Genomic DNA, 8,181 nt, shown 5'->3' on the forward strand with positions numbered 1-8,181 from the left:
GGTCCCGCCCCAGCCCCTCCGCTTCTCGGGTTGCCCCTCCCCAACTCAGCTCGCCGCCGCCTTCTGGGTGTCCCCTTCTTCCCCGCTGCCCCTCAACAAGCCCCCTTTTTCCCTTCACCCCGGTTGCTGCGCCCTAGCTTTTCCAGACGACCCCCACCCCTCGCCATGCAGACCCCCGCCCTGCCAGGCCCCCGGCGCGTGGGCCCCTGGGAGTTGTAGTTCATCCTCCGCTGGGGTGCTACGTTGGGGAGATCAAGGACAAAGGGGCGGTCAAGACTACATCTCCCAGTGGTCATAGCGCGCAGATGGAGGAGGATTCGGGGTGGGGGGGTCTAATTCCGCGGCCGCTGGGGACCCCTGGCGGGGATGAAGGCTGCCTGTGTCCGAGCAAGTGCTGATTCACGGCCCCGCCCCATATTCTTCGGGAAATTACTGGGGGAGGGGGCCAGGACCTCAGCCCTGGACCGTATTTCCGAGATAAAATAGCACGCCATGGGGGGATTGGGGAGATGGGGCGCGTCCACTATTGATCCAAACTGTCAGGGTGGTACCCACCTCAGGGATGGCTGAATTAAAGAGCCAAACCTTGGGGGACTGTCAACCTCCCCCACCCCCCACAAGGTTCCAGCTCCCCCATCCCCACCTTGAGGTTCTTGGACCTGACAGGTGGAAATATGGAAAGACAAATACCAGCCGGGCACTCTGGTTAATATACAGAAAGGATGCAGCTGTTTGCAGGCTGATCCCTGGGGAGCCCCTTCTTCCTCTCCGTGGTGGAGCGTTAAAGATTCAATTCAGTTACGGGAGCCAATGGATGCTTACCACTGAGTTGTGTCTCGGGAGTTGACCAAACCTTCTCTCCCCGCCTAGGATATATACACTGAGGTCAGGCTAATTCTTGCTCATATGCTTCCCTTTTTGACATTCCATGTAGCTCACACACCCCATAGTTTTGACTGCACATTTTATTTCATTTATTCGGCCCTTATCTACTGAGCACCTACTATGTTCTAAGCAGTGTTCTAAGTAATGGGGTGCAGCAGTGAACAAAACAAAACAAAACCCCCGCCCAAGAAAATAGGCAAAATAAAGATAACGTGTAGAGTACGTTAGAAAATTATAACGAGTAAAAAAAAAAGATAGTGGACATGAAGCGTTGTTTATGAGAATAGAGAATGAGGGAGTTTCTGTGAAGGAATATTCCAGGCTCTATGCGAGGCACTGGAGGAAGAGGGCATGGAACCCTGCCCTCAAGGAATTCAGGCTAGATAGGAAGAGTTTCTTTGGGGGGGCGGTGTCGGCAACTTCCCAACCAGGAATTGAACCTGGGCCCTCCGCAGTGAGAAGGCAGGAGTCCTAACCACTGAACCACCAGTTCGGAAAAGCTGGTAACATTTCCAACCCAGCCCTTAAAGATGTGTAGGATTTGATTAAAAACTAATAATAATAATAAATAAAATGAAATGAAAAACAAAAAAAATTTTAAGAAAGAAAAAAACAAAAACAAAAAAAGAAAAAAAAAGATGTGTAGGATTTGAAAGCAGAAGAGGGCACAGGCAGGGGTTTCAGAAGCAGGTTCCTCCCTGACATATTTATTGATAGGCAAAGAATTCAGCATGTTTGTTGCCTGAAGTGACAGGTAGTGGGGCTGGGGATGGAGTCAGGAGCCAGAACATGAGGAGCCCTGAATGGCAGGCAAGGGAGTGAAGTCTTTCTTCCAAAATAAATAGAAAGCCTGTGAGAGATTTTAACCAGGGCAGAAAAGGATGAGATTTGCATTTGATCTTCATCATCGCTGCTTCCTCAGTGCTGAGCACAGTGCCTGGCACACCATACGTATGCAGAGCATGTGAAATGAAGAAATGAATGAATGCATGCATGCGCTTAGGGAGAGTGCTGTGGCAGGAGTGAAGGAGATGGCCTGAGTGAGGAGAGGACTCTAGAAATAGCTCTGTTCTCCCCTCCTCCAACATGGGATCTGGTCCCCCTTCTCTTACTACACCACCCAGCAAAATGCAATCCTGCTGGTGAATAAACCCTCCCACTTCCTTCTGTCTCTTACATGAGAGTTTGCCAAGCCCTTCCTCTTCCTTTTTCTTCCTCCCTGCAGGCCAGGCCTCAACCATTCTGGCCTGGTCATCCCAGGTGCATGGGAAGGAACCCTTACAGCCAACCCTGGTTGTCCACATGTGGATTAAATGTGTCAATGATTCAGGCCCCAGAAGCTAAATCCCAGGAACTTCCTGGCACATTTCAGGCTGCCTCTCTGACCTCTCCCTCCCCCACCAGTCCAATGTGAATTAAAGAATAAAACAAAGTAAAAAAATTGCAGGCGAAATCTGTTTGGGGAAAAAGCAAAGCAGATGCAAAGAAAAGGATGTTCTAAAACCAAACAGGAATAACATCTGTAGTCTCCACATCCAGGCCTCTCTCCGGTGGTGCAGGGGAGAGCTGGCCCTGCCCTCCTTTCCCTTTTGATTCTTTTTAAGACTCTAGGCTTAAAGCTGCAGCTGCCCAGCGGCCCCTGGCTGTTTAGAGGGCTGCTTCAGAGGCATGGCAACATGACATAGAGCAAATGGCTTAATATTCTGGCTTCCTCGTCCACGCCGTGGTGCTGCTAAGAGAAACCTGGAGCAGGGAGGTGGGGAACTAGCATTCTGGCTTCTGCCTGGCCCCCAGGTCTATATGCAAGGCCTGTGTCCTCTCTGGGTCTTAATTTCCCCACCTTTGAAGTGAGAAATTAAGTTCAATGAGCGCTAAGTGCTCCACCCAGGTGTGACAAGTCATAGTTTAGATTCAGCCTGTTCCTCTTCTGAAATGGAAGGCTATTGACATTCTTTAGCTGTGGAAACAGGGAATCTGTACCTGCAGACCTGGGAGATGGTTCAGTCCCAGAGCTGAGAGGCTCAGTCATCTCTGTTTTTTAGACTTGGAGGCTGAGACACAGAGATCTCGGCTGTGTAACCAGTCAAAGCTCAAACAGCAAGGACCAACAGAACCTGAATTCAAACCCAGGCAGATCTTCTGGACTCCCGGTAACAAGGGTACCCTTTCCTGCCCAGGCTATGAGAATCTACCCCTTGGTATCTGCTCAGGGAAGGAGAGGCCTTGCCCTTTGGTGACTGGCCTGACACACGGGCACTGGGTAGGCACCCTGTATGGCTAACCCTTTGCTCCATCTCCAGTGCTGGAGGATATGACCTTTAGATGCATCCTCTCTGGGCTGAGTTGGCGGACACACAGGCCAGCCAGAGACATTACTGTCCTGCTGTTTCTGTGCAGTCATAAATCACTGCAGCCCCATCCCCTGGCTCCTGGCTTCCTCCTGCTGCTAGAAAGCTCCCTGATTGGTGTGGAGGCGGCAGCAGCAGCAGCAGCATCTTCCAAAACAGACTGGTAATGCTCCCCACCCTGTCCTCTAGGAACACTTCCCAGTCACTGCCCTAACAGGCTGGTCTGCAGTAGGGGCAGAGCACATGACAGATTCAGAGGCAAAGGACGACATGGAGATCTCAGTGGGTTGCCTCTCCTCCTGAGGATACTGGAGCAGTGGAGGAAGGCTGTGCTGGGAGGCAGGACCCACAGGTTGAAGCTTTGACTTTGCTATTGATCTTGCTGGGTGACCTTGAACAAGTCACTGTACCTCTCTGGGCCTCAGACTGTACATCTGTAATATAACAGAATTGCACGGATGCTTCTTAAGGTCTTTCAGCCTGTAGCAATAGCCTGCCAACAGCCTTACCATAGCGTCTTCCTAGCCTCTACAGTACAAGATCTGAAAGATCTTTCTACATGTGCGTCCCATCTTCTCCTTCCCTCACCTTGGCTCTGCCATGCATGCCACTCCCATTGCATATGGGCCAAAGTCCATGCTTCTTAGCCTGGAATTCAAGGGCTTTTCCCGAGGCTCCGGCCTACCTCTCTACCTGCATCTCACATAGGACACTTGACTGGCATTTCCTGACCATGCAGTGCCCTCTTCCCACTCTGGGCCTTTTCAAAAGCTGTTCCTTTTGCTGGGAACTCCTTCTACTCCTACCCCCCATTCAATCCTACCTCTTGGTCTTTTAGGCTCAGACACAGCGTGTTGAACTGACCACGCCCCCTCGGTGCTCCTACCAGCTCCCAGCACGGGTTCTAGACCTCATCACCGCACTTGTATGTGTGCGACTTTGTCTTCCCCTGTGGTCTTACAAATGGATTTCTCAAAGACAGAGGTCCATCGGAGTCACCTCTGAGCTCCGAGCCCGGCATGCAGCAAGTGCTCAGGGAAGTTTTGTTCAATGAAAAAGACTCTGCTTCAAGAATGAATCGCCGGGTGATGGTCTTACCTCTTGAGGAGGACTTGAAAGATTTTGCCCCAAAACAAATGGCCATGGTCAAATTGCAGCCAAAACTCAGGAAGGCAGAACTGTAGACAATCCCAGGAGCAAATAGGGCCACAGCCAGAAAGAATGGTCTTGAAGAAGAGGCAGACAGAAGATTTCAAAGAAAGCCTGTTGACCTGGGTCTGACAACCCACAGAAATTTTCCCTTCTGAGTGTCTGACCGCTCCTCAACAAGCCAGCTTCCTTAAATCTAGGGCCTCTCAGATCCCCCTAAAACTGACTGGCCTGGAAGGAGGGAGAGATTGAAAAGTCTAAAACTTCTTTATATTTTAAGTTTTGCATTCCCCTAAAAAGAGCCCACTTCAAACTTTACCACACCAAGGGAATGTCCATCACCATAAGAAATAGGCCATTGTCCCAAACAAAGAGGTAAACTGTCCCCATTCTCAAGAGTTGGACATTCCAGGGCAGAGGAGCCCAGGATAGAATCTTCTCCTGAAACTCAGCTGTGTGAACTTGGGCCAAGTGCTTCACGAATCTGGACCTCAGGTTCCCCACTGAATCTTAAAGAGAACTGTCCACCATGACCTCTGAATTGGACTATGAAATGAATGCATTCTTGACTTGGTAGAAGGGTCTGAGTGAGAATTTTGATGCTTGACTCCAACAAAGGGCAAATGACTCATGAGAGAGCCACAATGATGGGGATGGTGGCAGCCTGCCTACCACAGGGAATGAGGCAGGTGTTTTTGTTTTTAGAAGACTCCAAGCTGCAGAGAGCCCATGAGTTTCAGTTCATTTCTAGGAGGCAATTTCTCCATCAGCTAGAGCTGTCCGGTGACGGCATGGGCTGAGTCTGGATAGGGTGGGACAGGAATCAGAGGTGAGGGACCAGCAGATAAGCAGGGCCAGGAGACCGGCCACTCAGAGGTGACACTGACCAGTGGTTCTCAACCGGGCTGTGCATTGCGGTCCCCCAAATACCTGAGGGGAACTTGTCTAGAATCCAGAGTCCTAGGTCCAACGGACTGGATCAGAATCTCCAACAGTAGGGGCTGGGAACCTGTATGTTTTTAAAGCTCTCTGGGGGATTCTTCCACCATTAGTGGCCTGCCAGAGTGACCTCAAAAGACCCTGGAAACCCTGAAGACGGCCAGGCTGGGCTGCTCAGAGAGGAAGTAGAATGGCCATGAGGCCTCCTGAGAGCTGGCTGGAAGAGGTAGGGAACTGGCATTTTCTTGTGTTGGCCATTCTGCCAAGTCAGCCCAGCACTAATGCTTCCAGAGTGCAAATCCCATTTGATCATGTAATAGGAACGCTGGTGTTGACACAGCAGGCAGACAGGAGCCCAGGCTGCACCAGGGGACAGGAGGTAGGCACAGACAGCACCACCTCCTTGCTCTGAGCCTGGGGACACACAGGGGCAAAAAGCACTCCCTCCACATCAACCCTTGAGCGAACTGAGATGACTCAGGAGCATGGGGCCTGCGCTGTCTTCTAGGCTTCAGAGCCAGCCAGATTTCCTCTCTGTCTTCCTGGAGTTGGAGTTGGTAAACCGGAAGGGACAGCAGAAGGACCCTCATTCATCCAATAGAGAAATCCCACATGTAGTACCCCATCTCCTGGGTGTCAGCCCTTGCGAGCACACCTCTGGCCACAGGCAGTTTACTATTTCCTGAAGTCCCCCTTCCTTTGTGGGACAGCACTTAGGTTCCCAGATCTTTTCCCCATTGTTCCTCATTCTACTTTATGGTGTTACAAGAAAAAGGAGAACCCTTCTCCCCAAAGGCCTTTTACGTTTGAGGCCAGGACATGTGAAGCCCTTTTGTCTCCATATTGTACACGCTTCCCCAGGAACAGAGAGTACGTTTTAGCACGTCCTTTCTTTTTCTCCATCTATAATGCCTGGTGCCTCATGGGAATGGAGAGATGGCCAAAGAGATGGATGACCAGGACATGTGGTACTGAGCTCCTGACCTCCCAATTTGAGAGATGTGTGCCCAGAGGGTTATACAAGGCCTAAGAGCACTTCACGTTGGCCTTCCAACCCCAGGGCAGCCACCCCAACCTAGGCTGAGCCAGGTGCCTCCATCAGAGGCTGCCTCGAGGTCTATAATCAGTGCTCTGTGATCCTCCCCCTAAGTCCTCACCTTGTTTCTTTAATAATACTCAGGGGGTGAGGAAAGGCCAATAAATGAGAAAAAACAGGAGAGCATATGCGTTTGCCCCCATTGTCCCATAGACAGGAGAGAAGGCACACTACAGATGAGGAGTCCAAGGCACAGAGGGGTTAAGTAACCTGTCTAGGTCACATAGGTAGTAAATGGAGGGGCTGGGTCATGAAGGAGGTTCATGTGTCTCCTCTTCCTCATTGGAGGGAACTCTTCTTTGTTGGCCTCTTTTCAGAGCCAGTGAAGGCAGGCCTGACTCCCTACACACAGCTGGATTTACTTCTTTTATTTATTTATTTATTTTTGGCTGCGTTGGGTCTTCATTGCTGCACGCGGGCTTTCTCTAGTTGCGGCGAGCAGGGGCTACCCCTTCATTGTGGTGCGCAGGTTTCTCATTGCGGTGGCTTCTCTTGTTGGAGCACGGGCTCTAGGCGTGCGGGCTTCAGTAGTTGTGGCTCATGGGCTCTAGAGCGCAGGCTCGGTAGTCGTGGTGCACAGGCTTAGTTGCTCCGCGGCATGTGGGATGTTCCAGGACCAGGGCTCGAACCCGTGTCCCCTGTGTTGGCAGGCAGATTCTTTTTTTTTTTTTTTTTTTTTTTGGGGAGCATGGTGGTTTTTTTTTTCATTAATTTATTTTATTTTTGTCTGCATTGGGTCTTCGTTGCTGCACGCGAGCTTTCCTCTAGTTGCAGCGAGTGGGGGCTCCTCTTCGTTGGGTGCGCGGGCTTCTCATTGTGGTGGCTTCTCCTGTTGTGGAGTACGGGCTCTAGGCACGGAGGCTTCAGTAGTTGTGGCGCACGGGCTTAGTTGCTCCGTGGCATGTGGGATCTTCCCGGACCAGGGCTCGAACCCGTGTCCCCCGCATTGGCAGGCGGCTTCTTAACCACTGTGCCACCAGGGAAGCCCTGAGTTTACTTCTCACCTCTCCAGTGGGAGGATGCTGACAAAGCTGGGTAGTAGGAGGGGCCTGAGAGCAGAAGTGAATGACCTGCTCATTCATGGGAGTGGGAAGGAGTGTGTCCTCCAGGAGGATGAGTCAAAGTCAAGGCCCTCCTGGAGAAGTTGGAGGGACAGCCGTTTCCAGGCGTACTCCCCAAGGCTGGGGCTGCCCTCGCTGGATTCAGGGGGCTGGGGCAGCAAACAGAACACTGGAGATCTGGCTGCACCAATGATGTGCTGAATAACCTTAAACAAATCACTTCTCTTCTCTAGATCTCTGACTCTCCTTTGCTCAGAACAAGCCACTTAGGTTAATACTAAAATCTTCACATTTTCCGGCCTTCGCTGAAATGATCTGAACTCCAGTTATCCTGTACAAATCAGCAGCGCTCAATGAAACCTTGAGGATTTCCTGGGTTCTGGGAGTAGGGGAGGGGAGGATAAATAAAACCAGTCCTGAGAATCCCTAAGGCTGGGAATCTCAGAATGGACCAGATTCTGCCCTTTGGATTCTTCGGCCAGGGAAGATCATGCAAGGGAGAGACGGAGTCAGATTTGCATTTATTACAGGTCTTTTTGTTTGTTTGTTTGTTTTTGGCCCACCCACAAGGCTTGTGGGATTTTGGTTTCCCAACCAGGGATGGAACTTGGGCCCTTGGCAGTGAGAGCATGGGGTCCTAACCACTGGACTGCCAGGGAATTCCCAGATTTGCATATTAGAATGGTCATTAGGGAGTGGGAGT

The sequence above is a fragment of the Lipotes vexillifer genome, unplaced genomic scaffold (assembly GCF_000442215.2).
Source record: "Lipotes vexillifer unplaced genomic scaffold, Lipotes_vexillifer_v1.1 scaffold12, whole genome shotgun sequence".
Lineage (NCBI taxonomy): Eukaryota > Metazoa > Chordata > Mammalia > Artiodactyla > Lipotidae > Lipotes > Lipotes vexillifer.